The sequence below is a fragment of the Bos indicus x Bos taurus genome, chromosome 2 (assembly GCF_003369695.1).
Source record: "Bos indicus x Bos taurus breed Angus x Brahman F1 hybrid chromosome 2, Bos_hybrid_MaternalHap_v2.0, whole genome shotgun sequence".
NCBI lineage: Eukaryota > Metazoa > Chordata > Mammalia > Artiodactyla > Bovidae > Bos > Bos indicus x Bos taurus.
Window position 1 is genome coordinate 70,869,356 of NC_040077.1, and position 14,083 is coordinate 70,883,438.

The 14,083-nt window shown below is 44.3% G+C and overlaps 1 pseudogene; it reads right to left on the reverse strand.

Annotated features, from left to right (window-relative positions):
- Positions 1 to 863: 863 nt before the first annotated feature.
- Positions 864 to 1,775, reverse strand: LOC113880935 (annotated as a pseudogene).
- Positions 1,776 to 14,083: the final 12,308 nt, after the last annotated feature.

Sequence of the window (14,083 nt, forward strand, 5' to 3'; positions counted from 1 at the left end):
CTTGTGCTTCATCCATCCCAAAATTTCTCATGATGTATTCTGCATGTAAGTTAAATAAGCAGGGTGACAATATACAGCCTTGATGTACTCCTTTTCCTATTTGGAACCAGTCTGTTGTTCCATGTCCAGTTCTAACTGTAGTGTCTTGACCTGCATACAAATTTCTCAAGAGGCAGGTCAGGTGGTCTGGTATTCCCAGCTCTTTCAGAATTTTCCACAATTTATTGTGATCCACACAGTCAAAGGCTTTGGCATAGTCAATAAAGCAGAAATAGATGTTTTTCTGGAACTCTCTTGCTTTTTCCATGATCCAGCAGATGTTGGCAGTTTGATCTCTGGTTCCTCTGCCTTTTCTAAAACCAGCTTGAACATCTGGAAGTTCACGGTTCACGAATTGCTGAAGCCTGGCTTGGAGAATTTTGAGAATTACTTTGTTAGCATGTGATATGAGTGCAATTATGCGGTAGTTTGAGCATTCTTCGGCATTGCCTTTCTTTGGGATTGGAATGAAAACTGACCTTTTCCAGTCCTGTGGCCACTGCTGAGTTTTCCAAATTTGCTGGCATATTGAGTGCAACACTTTCACAGCACACGCAACCCAAATACTCTTTTCTAAATTAGCATTTGGGTTATGTGTTCCCCAACTGGACAAGAAGGGCAAAGGAAAACTATACAGACTTCTAATCTACTGATTCTGCTCTTTGGACCCAACACCAAGCTGGCTGAGCCCTTGCTGGTTTGTCTGGAAGTCGCTGACCCACCACTGAGGGACATGGGCCAAATTACACTACACACAAGAAGAGTGAGGTGGGAGACAGCAGGTCACCTGGGCAAGGGCAGGCACCCACAACTTCAAAACTCCTTCAAAACTCCTCGTGAAAGGGATAATCCCTGTGGGAGGCACAGCTCACCAAGGCACAGGCCCTCCAGTCCCTGTTGTAGCTGAGCAAGGTGGTCATATCCTCCTTGTTCTGTTCAAAGTCAAAGATCTGGAAGTTCTCAGCAATGCATTCAAGTGTCACCAACTTGGGGATCACGATCAAGTTCCTCTGCATGGGGAATCAGATTAGCACCTGGGCAGTGGCTTTGATCCTGGGATCCTCCAGTATGGAAGGGTCTTCGGGCTTGGCCCAAGGGCCTGTTGGGAGAGCCTAGGGGACTGTAGGCAGTCACTGCAATGCCTTTGGAGTTGCAATACTGCATTAACTTCTCCTGAGTGAGGTATGGGTGGCACTTGATCTGGTTAACCACCGGCTTGTATTTTAAGCCAGGTTTGTTTAAGATCTTCTCCACTTGGAGATGGTTAAAGTTGGAGACTCCAATAGTTTTCACCAGCCCTTCATCCACCAGCTCTTCCATGGCTGTCCAGGTATCCATGAAATCTTTCTCACTGGGAATCACATTGCAGTCCTCATCCAATGGGAAGAGTCTTTCCCAGTCTTGAAGCCCGTGGGCCAGTGGATGAGGTAGAGGTCCAGGTAGTCCAGCTTTAGCTTCTGGCAGGCACCTTTCACCAGGTCCTTGTGCAATATGCACCACAGCTTGCTGACAATGAAAAAGTCCTCACACTTCATGACCTTCTCCTGGAGCTTTGCCTGGAGGGCCAACCCCATCTTGTTCTCGTTCTGGTACACGTGGGCACAGTCAATGTGATGGTACCTAAGGTCAGTCACCACCTTCACAGCCTCCGTCACTTTGCCTGGAAGGGACTTCCAGGTGCCCAGCCCAAAGATGGACATCTTTGTGCCAGTGTAGAGCACAATGTGGTTGGCCATGACTGCTGAGATCCACTGACTGGGATCAGAGGACCATCGTACATATTTTTTTAATAATTTTATTTATTTTGCTATTGTTGTTTAGGTGCTCGGTCATGTCTGATTCTTTGCGACCCCGTGGACTGCAGCACATCAGGCTTCCATGTCTTTCACCATCTCCAGAGCTTTCTCAAACTCATGTCCGTTGAATTGGTGATGCCATCCAATCATCTTGTCTTCTGTCATCTCTTCTCCTCCTGCCTTCAATCTTTCCTAGCATCAGGATCTTTTCTAATGAGTCAGTTCTTCGAATCAGGTGGCCAAAGTACTGGCACTTCAGCTTCCAGATCAGTCCTTTAGGGTTGATTTCCTTTAGGATTGACTAGTTTGATCTCCTTGCTCATTTTGGCTGCTCTGGATCTTGGAAGCTGTGCAGGCTTTTCTCTAGTTGCAGTGAGTGGGGGCTACTCTCCATTTGCAGCGCACAGGCTTCTCCCTGTGGTGGCTTCTCTCGTTGCAGAGCACAGGCTCTAGAATGCAGGCCCAATAGTTGTGGTGCAGGGGCTTAGCTGCTCTGTAGCATGTGGGATCTTCCTGCAACAGGGATCAAACCCATGTTCCAGCACTGGCAGTGGATTCTTTACTACTGAGCTACCAGGGAAGCCCCTTTCTTACATTTTTTTAAAGACTTTAATTTTTAGAGCAGTTTTATGTTCCCAGTAAAATTGAGAGAAAGGTACAGAGGTTTCTCAAGTGCCCCTGCCCCACATGTACACAGCTTCCCCAATTAGCAACATCCTCCACCAGAGTTGTGTGCTTCTTACCAATGATGAACCTACACTGACACATTATTATCATCCAAAGTCCATGGTTTACATGAAGATGTAGTCTTGGTATTGTACATCTTATGGGTTTGGACAAACAGATAATGCCTGTTACCACCATCAGAGTAAAGACAGAATATTTTCACTGCCCTAGAATTTCTCTGTGCTCAGCCTCTGTTTTTCTTATGTTTAAAGATAGAAATAAAACAAGAGCTAGGAAGATCAAGTGACTTTCCTGGGGGTTACACAACCAGAAAGTGACAAATCCTACCTTGAATTCATCTCTTCTGACTCCATACCCAGTTTTTTTTTTTTTTTTTTTTTTCATCGAGCCATGTGGATAGGGGAGCAGGAGACAGCACAGGCAGGAAGAAGAGAGAGGGCTGTTGGGGAGGGGGAAAGGGGTGGAAATTTCCAGAAAAGAGGCAAGGAAAATCAAGAGGGGCTGAGGATGAAGTAATAAAAGGGGCCACAAATAATTATCCTAAAAAATGGTTGAAAATATTTAAAAAGCAACATTTGTTAAAGCAGTTCCTTGCAATCTTTTATATAATTACGAAACATTGGAGCCATCGTAGTGTTGTTATCCAGGGAGATTTAGTCCATGATTGAAGACCCGCTGGAGGGAGCCCTGTACAAGATCACAATGGTCATCCCCAAAATGACAGAGCAGCATGGTGAAGGGCTGGGGTGAGGTCTGCTCTGGGGCTTCCCAGGTGGCAAGTGGTAAAGAACCTGCTTGCCAATGCAGGAGATGATGATAGGCACAGATTCAATCCCAGAGTTGGGAAGATCCCCTGGAGGAGGGCAGAGCAACTCATTCCAGTATTCCTGCCTGGAGAATCCCATGGACAAAGGAGCCCGGCAGGCTACAGTCCATGGGGTTGCAAAGAGTCAGACACAACTGAAGTGACTTAGCACACACGCACATGGTTGGCTTGGGGCTGGGGGGTAAACAGAATACAAAATTGTATGTAATGAATTAAAAGTCTTTAAAGACGTACATGTGAACAAGAGCAGATAAGATGGGGGAAATGAAAGAAGTTGTTTTTACAGTGATGATCTTGGATAGGTATGGTCCTTGCTCCACCAGTTTCTTTTCCTGCTGTGATAAGGCATCTTTGCATACCCTCAGCCCTGTGAGGTCTGGTCCAGGAACTGTAACCATCTCCCCCAGCCCAGAATCATCTCTCTGCAGTGTTTTCAGAGCCCAGACCAAGGATGGGGATGAGGGGCAGGGGAAAAGCCTCCCATCTCTGAGGTCATCTTTGTCATGGGGGAAGCAAACATCTGACCTAGCTGGGCTGTCAAAGAACAGATCTGGGTAGCTAGGAGATGTCCTCCATTAATGGACCACCTCCCTCCCAACTCCCAGGTGATGACAGCTCCCTTCGCTGAGAGAGGAACAAGGAAATCCAGTGACTGGAGGATAAATCCTGAAATGATGGGGGCAGGCTAACCCCAGGCCAATTGTCCTGGAAAGGAAAGGTGACAGGAGAGCAGGGCAAGATTCTTCTAGAAGTATCCTGATATTTGCATGTCCTTATAGCACGTGTACTATTGTTCACTTAATGTTTATATCAACTCCCTTTTAAAGATGTTTTGGTTAACCGTAATGAGGTACCATCTCATGCCAGTCAGAATGGCTGCTATCAAAAAGTTTACAAACAATAAATGCTGGAGAGGGTGTAGAGAAAAGGGAATCCTCTTTCACTTTTGGTGGGAATGCAAACTAGTACAGCCACTATGGAGAACAGTGTGGAGATTCCTTAAAAAACTGGAAATAGAACTGCCATACAACCCAGCAATCCCACTGCTGGGCATACACACCGAGGAAACCAGTATTGAAAGAGACACATATACCCTAATGTTCATCACAGCACTGTTTATAATAGCCAGAACATGGAAGGAACCTAGATGTCCATTAGCAGACGAATGGATAAGAAAGCTGTGGTACATGTACACAATGGAGTATTACTCAGCCATTAAAAAGAATGCATTTGAATCAGTTCTAAAGAGGTGGATGAAACTGGAGCCTATTATACACAGTGAAGTAAGTCAGAAAGAAAAACACCAATACAGTATACTAACGCATATATATAGAATTTAGAAAGATGGTAACAATGACCTTATATGAGAGACAGCAAAAGAGACACAGGTGTATAGAACAGTCTTTTGGACTCTGTGGGAGAAGGCGAGGGTGGGATGATTTTAGAGAATAGCATTGAAACATGTATATTATCATATGTGAAACAGATTCCAGTCCAGGTTCAATGCATGAGACAGGGTGCTCAGGACTGGTGCACTGGGATGACCCTGAGGGATGGGATGGGGAGGGAGGTGGGAGGGCATTCAGGACGGGGAACACATGTACAACCATGGCTGATTCATGTCAGTGCATGGCAAAAACAACTACACTATTGTAAAGTAATTGGCTTCCAATTAAAAAAATAAATAAAAAATAAATAAAAATGTTTTGGTTGTACTGGGTATTCATTGCTATGCACAGACTTTCTCTAGTTGCGATAAGTGAGGGCTCCTCTCTTGATGCAGTGCACAGACTTCTCATTGTGGTGGCTTCTCTTCTTGCAGAGCACAGGCTCTAGGGCACATGGGCTTTTGTAGTTGTGGCACATGGGGTCTAGAGCATGGGCTCAGTAGTTGAGGCACATAGGCTTAGTTGCCCCACAACATGAGAAATCTTCCCAGACCAGGGAAGATTCTTAACCACTGGATGACCAGGGAAGTCCTCAACTACCTTTTAATTAAATACTTTCATCTGTTCAAAAATACCTACCCTAAATGGAAAACCATAAAACTATTAGTAATAAATGAAAAAAAAAATTCTCCCATAATCTTCTCACTTAGCTCCAGTGGCTTGGGCACCATGCTTTGGAAATGCTCATGAACTGAGAAGTACAGGGAGGAGCTTTGGAATTCAGCAGACTGGGGTTCACCATCAAGGAGCAGATGTTGACTTCTCCAGCCTCAGTTTCCACACCAGTAACAGTACACCTTCTTCTAAAGAGTCAGTGAAGCCACAAAAAAGTTCATAGCTCAAAATGGTAGCCATACAGGACCTTCTCAGCAAGAAGTCAAAATAAGACAAAGTTCCTTTCTATTCCTGAACCCAGAGCTCTTTGTATACAGAGAAAAGAAGACAAGATGAGTTGGTGGGGGTGGTTGCTCGTCTTCCCAGTCCAGGTCTAATGGACCATCAGCATTTCTCTTGGACACTGATAAAGGAGGAAAACTCAAAGCTCAATACACAGCATGACATCTCAGCCACTGCCAGCCTCCCCACAGGGAACAAACTTTGTGTGCTTCAGTAGCCACCCACCTGTCACTTCCCCTCAAGCCTTCTTCAAGCCCACTTGAAGCTTCTTAGCTTCATGATCTAATCCTCTGGTTATCTCTGCTTTCTCTGATGTAATTTCCAAAACATGTCCATTTTTTCTGCTGTCTACTCACTTTCCATCCTGGGCAAGGACCCTTTGGGAGGCTTCTACCTGGCTGTCCTTTGCTGCCCCCAGATCAGTCCATATCCACCACCCCCTTCCAGAGTGGTGAAGACTCTGCCTCACTCACCCAGTGCTATGGAGGGTCTCCTCACCTCCACCCTTGATCCGTGGAAATGGTTCCTATCAAGGTCCCAGGACTTGTAAGTAAACCCAACCCATGCACACATCTAGACCCTCAAGTCTCTGGACAGTGCACCACCTTTCACGTCTGAAGGCACATAGAGATCAAAGGGAAAGTGGAGGTGATTTGCCCCCTCCTCCAAGGTTAGAGGAAGCCAACATTTCTGCCACCAGAGCCTCCCAGCACCTGGGGCTCAGGTGGGAAGCTCTACTCTGCAGCATCCCAGATGCTCACCTGCACCTCCCTTGAAAGTGCTTCTCTCCCAGAGGGTGGGGCCCTGCACTCCCTACCTTTCTCCAGGAGGCAAAGCCAGGCTTACATGATTAGGGACAATCCTCCACATATTATTTATTTTTTGTATATGGACTACAGAATTAATAAATTATAGACATTATAAAGCACATGCAAAAATTATGTTAAAGAGGAAGGTGTGCTCAATCGTGTCCAGCTCTTTGCACCCCTGGGAACTGTAACCTAACAGGTTCCTCTGTCCATGGAATTCTCCAGGCAAGAATACTGGAGTGGGTAGCCATTCCCTGCTCCAGGGGATCTTCCTAATCCAGAGATTGAACCTAGGTCTCCCACATTGCAGGCAGATTCTTTACCATCTGATCCACCAGTGAAGCCCTGGTAAAGCATAAAAAGGCTTTATTTTCTCCATCCTTGTCTTCAGTCAGACTCTGTCCCTGCAGGACATCTCAAGCAGATGTCCAATCCTATTAAAAGCTTTAGTCTCATATCCATTTAGTGACTACTTCCTCTGCCCTTGGGCAGCCCAGGCCAGACCTCTGGGTTCTGCAGAAAAATGAGCACAGGGGCTCTGCACTTCACGCCCCTGCCTCTCTCCAGTAAGTCCTTTTCTCCCTCAGAGGTTGGCCTCCAGAGGAGGGTGAGGGAGAGGCGTGACCATCACTTGCTGACTGGGTGCTATGCTACCCTCTCTCAGGCCATCTGTGTAACCAGGCACCTACCACATCTCAGGCACTCTGCTCTGTGCTGGGGACAACACTGGGCAGTAGGAAGAGGAGGTGACCCAGACAGATAGCAGCACATCCTTGCTCTTCACCAGCTCCTGGAATGTAGGAATATCTTCAAGCAGGGAGGCTAAGCCATATTGTAGGGAGGCAGGCATCCACTATCAGCGTTATTTCCTGCCTCTCCACATACTGTCCCCACACCCTTTGCCCCATTCTTCGACCATCTGGAGGCTGCAGGCAGCTCTATGAATACAGACTCATTGCATACTGCCCCCCAAGATTCCTTTTGAGTAAAAACACATCATCACAGGCACCCACGCTGCAGGACGAGTGACCCACAACACCACCCATAGAGCCACATATGAAAGATTAGACTAAATAGCTGAACACTCTCTCCTGAATTAGAAGGCTCAATATTGTTACAATGCCCATACCAAAAATCCCAATGACACTTTTAACAGGGAAAAAAATACCCTAAAATTCATATGGAATCTCAGGGGATACCCAAAAGTCAAAACAATCCAGAAAAAGAACAAAGTTGGAGACCTCACACTTCCTATACTATAAAGCAACAGTAATCAAAATGGTATGGTACTGTCAATGAAACTAAGCCATGCCCATGGGGCAACCCAAGACGGGCAGGTCATGGTGGAGAGATCTGACAGAATGTGGTCCACTGGAGAAGGGAATGGCAAACCACTTCAGTATTCTTGCCTTGAGAACCCCATGAACAGTATGAAAAGGCAAAATGATAGGATACTGAAAGAGGAACTCCCCAGGTCAGTAGGTGCCCAATATGCTACTGGAGATCAGTGGAGAAATAACTCCAGAAAGAATGAAGGGATGGAGCCAAAGCAAAAAGAATACCGAGCTATGGATGTGACTGGTGATAGAAGCAAGGTCCGATGCTGTAAAGAGCAATATTGCATAGGAACCTGGAATGTCAGGTCCATGAATCAAGGCAAATTGGAAGTGGTCAAACAAGAGATGGCAAGAGTGAATGTCGACATTCTAGGAATCAGTGAACTGAAATGGACTGGAATGGGTGAATTTAACTCAGATGACCATTATATCTACTACTGAGGGCAGGAATCCCTCAGAAGAAATGGAGTAGCCATCATGGTCAACAAAAGAGTCTGAAATGCAGTACTTGGATGCAATCTCAAAAATGACAGAATGATCTCTGTTCATTTCCAAGGCAAACCATTCAATATCACAGTAATCCAAGTCTATGCCCCAACCAGTAATGCTGAAGAAGCTGAAGTCGAACGGTTCTATGAAGACCTCTGAGATCTTTTAGAACTAACAACCAAAAAAGATATCCTTTTCATTATAGGGGACTGGAATGCAAAAGTAGGAAGTCAAGAAACACCTGGAGTAACAGGCACATTTGGCCTTGGAATATGGAATGAAGCAGGGCAAAGACTAATAGAGTTTTGCCAAGAAAATGCACTGGTCATAGCAAACACCCTCTTCCAACAACACAAGAGAAGACTCTACACATGCACATCACCAGATGGTCAACACCGAAATCAGATTGATTATATTCTTTGCAGCCAAAGATGGAGAAGCTCTATACAGTCAACACAAACAAGACCAGGAACTGACTGTGGCTCAGATCATGAACTCCTTATTACCAAATTCAGACTTAAATTGAAGAAAGTAGGGAAAACCACTAGACCATTCAGGTATGACCTAAATCAAATCCCTTATGATTATACAGTGGAAGTGAGAAATAGATTTAAGGGCCTAGATCTGATAGATAGAGTGCCTGATGAACTATGGAATGAGGTTCGTGACATTGTAGAGGAGACAGGGATCAAGACCATTCCCATGGAAAAAAAAATGCAAAAAAGCAAAATGGCTGTCTGGGGAGGCCTTACAAATAGCTGTGAAAAGAAGAGAAGCAAAAAGCAAAGGAGAAAAGGAAAGATATAAGCATCTGAATGCAGAGTTCCAAAGAATAGCAAGAAGAGATGAGAAAGCCTTCCTCAGCGATCAATGCAAAGAAATAGAGGAAAACAACAGAATGGGAAAGACTAGAGATCTCTTCAAGAAAATTAGAAATACTAAGGGAACATTTCATGCAAAGATGGGCTCAATAAAGGACAGAAATGGTATGGACCTAACAGAAGCACAAGATATTAAGAAGAGGTGGCAAGAATACACAGAAGAACTGTACCAAAAACATCCTTATGACCCAGATAATCACAATTGTGTGATCACTCACCTAGAGCCAGACATCCTGGAATGTGAAGTCAGGTGGGCCTTAGACAGCATCACTATGAGCAAAGCTAGTGGAGGTGATGGAATTCCAGTTGAGCTATTTCAAATCCTGAAAGATGATGCTGTGAAACTGCTGCACTCAATACGCCAGCAAATTTGGAAAACTCAGCAGTGGCCACCGGACTGGAAAAGGTCAGTTTTCATTCCGATCGCAAAGAAAGGCAATGCCAAAGAATGCTCAAACTACCACACAATTGCACTCATCTCACATGCTAGTAAAATGATGCTCAAAATTCTCCAAGCCAGGCTTCAGCAGTATGTTAACCGTGAACTTCCAGATGTTCAAGCTGGTTTTAGAAAAGGCAGAGGAACCAGAGATCAAATTGCCAACATCTGCTGGATCATCGAAAAAGCAAGAGAGTTCCAGAAAAACATCTATTTCTGCTTGATTGACTATGCCAAAGCCTTTGACTGTGTGGATCACAATAAACTGTGGATAATTCTAAAAGAGATGGAAATACCAGACCACCTGACCATCCTCTTGAGAAACCTGTATGCAGGTCAGGAAGCAACAGTTAGAACTGGACATGGAACAACAGACTGGTTCCAAATAGGAAAAGGAGTACATCAAGGCTGTATATTGTCACCCTGCTTATTTAACTTATATGCAGAGTACATCATGAGAAACGCTGGGCTGGAAGAAACACAAGCTGGAATCAAGATTGCCGGGAGAAATATCAATAACCTCAGATACGCAGATGACACCACCTTTATGGCAGAAAGTGAAGAGGAACTAAAAAGCCTCTTGAAGAAAGTGAAAGAGGAGAGTGAAAAAGTTGGCTTAAAGCTCAACATTCAGAAAATGAAGATCATGGCATCCAGTCCCATCACTTCATGGCAAAGAGATGGGGAAACAGTGGAAACAGTGTCAGACTTTATTTTTCTGGGCTCCAAAATCACTGCAGATGGTGACTGCAACCATGAAATGAAAAGACGCTTACTCCTTGGAAGGAAAGTTATGTCCAACCTAGATAGCATATTGAAAAGCAGAGACATTACTTTGCCAACAAAGGTCCGTCTAGTCAAGGCTATGGTTTTTCCTGTGGTCATGTATGGATGTGAGAGTTGGACTGTGAAGAAGGCTGAGCGCCGAAGAATTGATGCTTTTGAACTGTGGTGTTGGAGAAGACTCTTGAGAATCCCTTGGACTGCAAGGAGATCCAGCCAGTCCATTCTGAAGGAGATCAGCCCTGGGATTTCTTTGGAAGGAATGATGCTAAAGCTGAAACGCCAGTACTTTGGCCCAGTACTTTGGCCACCTCATGAGAAGAGTTGACTCATTGGAAAAGACTCTGATGCTGGGAGGGATTGGGGGCAAGAGAAGGGGACAACAGAGGATGAGATGGCTGGATGGCATCACTGACTCGATGGACGTGAGTCTGAGTTGAACTCCGGGAGTTGGTGATGGACAGGGAGGCCTGGCGTGCTGCGATTCATGGGGTCACAAAGAGTCAGACACGACTGAGAGACTGAACTGAACTGAACTGATGGTACTGTCATAAGGAGAGACATGTAGACCAATGGAACAAAATAAAGAGCCCAGAGATAAACTCTTGCATATATGGACAAATCATCTTCAACTAGGGTGTCAAAACCACACAGTGGGGAAAGGAGAATCTCTTCAATAAATGGTGTTGGGAAAACTGAATATCCTCATGAAAAAGAATGAAGTTAGACCCTTACCTTGTGCCATATATTGATAGAAAAATTAATTCAAAATGGATTAAACATCTAACTTTAAGACCTAAAACTGCAAAATTCTTAAAAGAAAAACACAGGGAAAAATTCTAGATTAGATTTGGCAGTGATTTCTTGGATTTGGCAACAAAAGCACAGGCAAAAAAAAAAATGTATATATATACAAGTGAGATCACATCAAAGTTAAAAATTTCTAACAGTAAAGGACATGGTTGACAAAAAGAAAAAGCAACCAGATTTGGATAAAATATTTGCAAACCATGTATCTGATAAGGGGCTAATATGAAAATTATATAAAGAACTCATAAAACTTAACAGCAAAAACACCCCCAAACAACCTGATTTTAAAATGGGCAGGATTTCCCTGGTGGTATAGGGGATAAGAATCCACCTGTCCATGCAGGAGACACAGGTTTGATCTTTGGTCCTGGAAGATTCCACAACTAACCCTGTGCGCCGCAACTACTGATCCTGCTCTCTAATGCCTACAGGTCACAATTACTGAAGCCCATGCACCTATAGCCCATGCTCCACAAGAGAAACCACCACAGTGAGAAGCCCACACACTGCAACAGAGTAGCCCACAAGTAGAGAAAGCCCGGGCACAGCAACAAAGACCCACTGGAGTACCCGTTTTATTGGAGTACAGTTGATTTACGTATTGTGTTAGTTTCAGGTGTACCCAGAGTGATTCAGTTATACACACATGTGTAATTCATTCTTTTCAAGATTCTTTTCTCATATCAGTTCAGTTCAGGTCAGTCGCTCAGTCGTGTCCGACTCTTTGTGACCCCATGAATTGCAGCACGCCAGGCCTCCCTGTCCATCACCAACTCCTGGAGTCCACTTAAACTCACGTCCATCGAGTCGGTGATGCCATCCAGCCATCTCATCCTCTGTCGTCCCCTTCTCCTCCTGCCCCCAATCCCTCCCAGCATCAGAGTCTTTTCCAATGAGTCAACTCTTTGCATGAGGTGGCCAAAGTACTGGATAGGTTACCCCAGAATACTGAGCAGAGTTCCTTGTGCTATGCAGTAGGTCCTTGTTGGTTATCTATCTTTTATATGGTAGTGTGCATGTGTGTTCATCCCAAGCCCCTGATTTATCCCTTCCCTCCCACATTTTGTTTGACTTTATTTAAAATGGAAGAATAGTAGAGGGAGGCAGGAGGCCATGGAGATCTATAGAGGAAGAAACTGAGGCTCTGAGGGGTGAAGCAGCTCTATAGCCAGGGCTCGCACCATTGCCACCAGCCCCGGCCCCACCTCCGCAGACCCTCTGGATGCCTCAGATTAGGGTGGAGGCATACACAGGAGGATGTTGGTTCCAGGTTGCCTTGCCCTCCCAGCAACAGCATTGGCAATTTCCCCTCTTCCAAGAAACTTTATTTTCTTAAAAGATCTGAACTTTTCTTTCTTTCTTTCTTCGGCTGTGCTGGCTCTTTGTTTCTATGCACACTTTTTCTCTAGTTGTGGCAAACTGGGGCTACTCTCTAGTTGCAGTATGTGAGCTTCTCATTGTGGAGGCGTCTCTTGCTGCAGAGCACAGGCTCTAGGGTGTGTGGGCTTCAGTAGATGTGGTGCATGGGCTCAGTGGTTTTGGCTCCTGGGATCTAGAGCACTGACTCAGTAGTTGTAGTACACAGGCTTAGTTGCCCAGCAGCATGTGGGATCTTCCTGCATCAGGGATTGAACCCATGTCTCCTGCATTGACAGGCAGATTCTTTACCACTGAGCCACCAGGGAAGCCCCTGAACTTTATTTCTATAAAGAGCATTACACCCTGAAATTTTGAAAGTAAAATGACAGCATAAGAAAATAAAAGTCAAATGGGTTGAAAAAAATTATTTACAAAGTTTTCCACTTTACTATGCCAAGAAGATGACTTCTCTAATTAGCCTTCAAGTAAGGAAATATCAAAGATAATTGCTGTCCTAATTCTATAATCACATAGCAGGGGGAAAAGGGAAAAGGGAAGAATTTACAACATATGATGATGCATTTGAAAAGGAAGTAGGTGTGTGAGCATATATATTTGTATATGCATAGAATATTTCTAGAAGAATGTACAAGAAATGGTGACATTCATTGCCTCTGGGAAAGTGGTGAACAGGCTGGTGGGAGGAGCAGGGAGACAGGTAAAAAAGGACTGATTTTTCATTATAAACATTTTGTAGTGTTTGGTTTTTCTGTCATGTGTATTATTTTTTTCCTTTGAAGGAGATTTTGGTTTAGTTTGTTCTATTTTGTCTGAGAAGGCAAACATTATCAACGAAAGAAATGGCAATGACTTAGTCATAGTCTCACATCATATCAGCAGATTTACTGGGAGTTTAAATGCAAATGAGAGGTGACCCTCGACTTGGCTACTTAATGGCACAACTATATTACCAAAGACCAGGTCCTTTCTATCCTACTCTACTAAGTGTGTAGACTTAATTCTCAGACTTCCTGTTCTTAAGAGCCAGGCATATGATAAAAGAAAACAATTCCCCAAGGTAGAATAGATGCTATCTCTTCCTTTCATTAAAGTCCCTCAGCAGATGTACCCATATATCTCACTGGCCAAATTACGCCACATGTCCACACCCAAACTAGCCACTAGTTTGGCTTGGTTTTTTATATATTGAATACCTTTTGTATATATGTGATACAAATTCTTCGTGTGAAACTATCTAAGCTCCTTCACCCAGAGTCCTAGTGGTCATACAAAATTCAGAGCATTCAAGGATTTGAGGGTTGTACAATAGGAAATCACTTTGATCAAAGGATATTCATAAGATGTCTCATTTGATCAAATGTACTGTTGACCAAGAAGTTCATTTCATCAAATGTACTGCTGACCAGCTTGTTAGTGTCCTCCATCAACTTCTTTACATATGAATTCTTCATCAGCTCCTCTC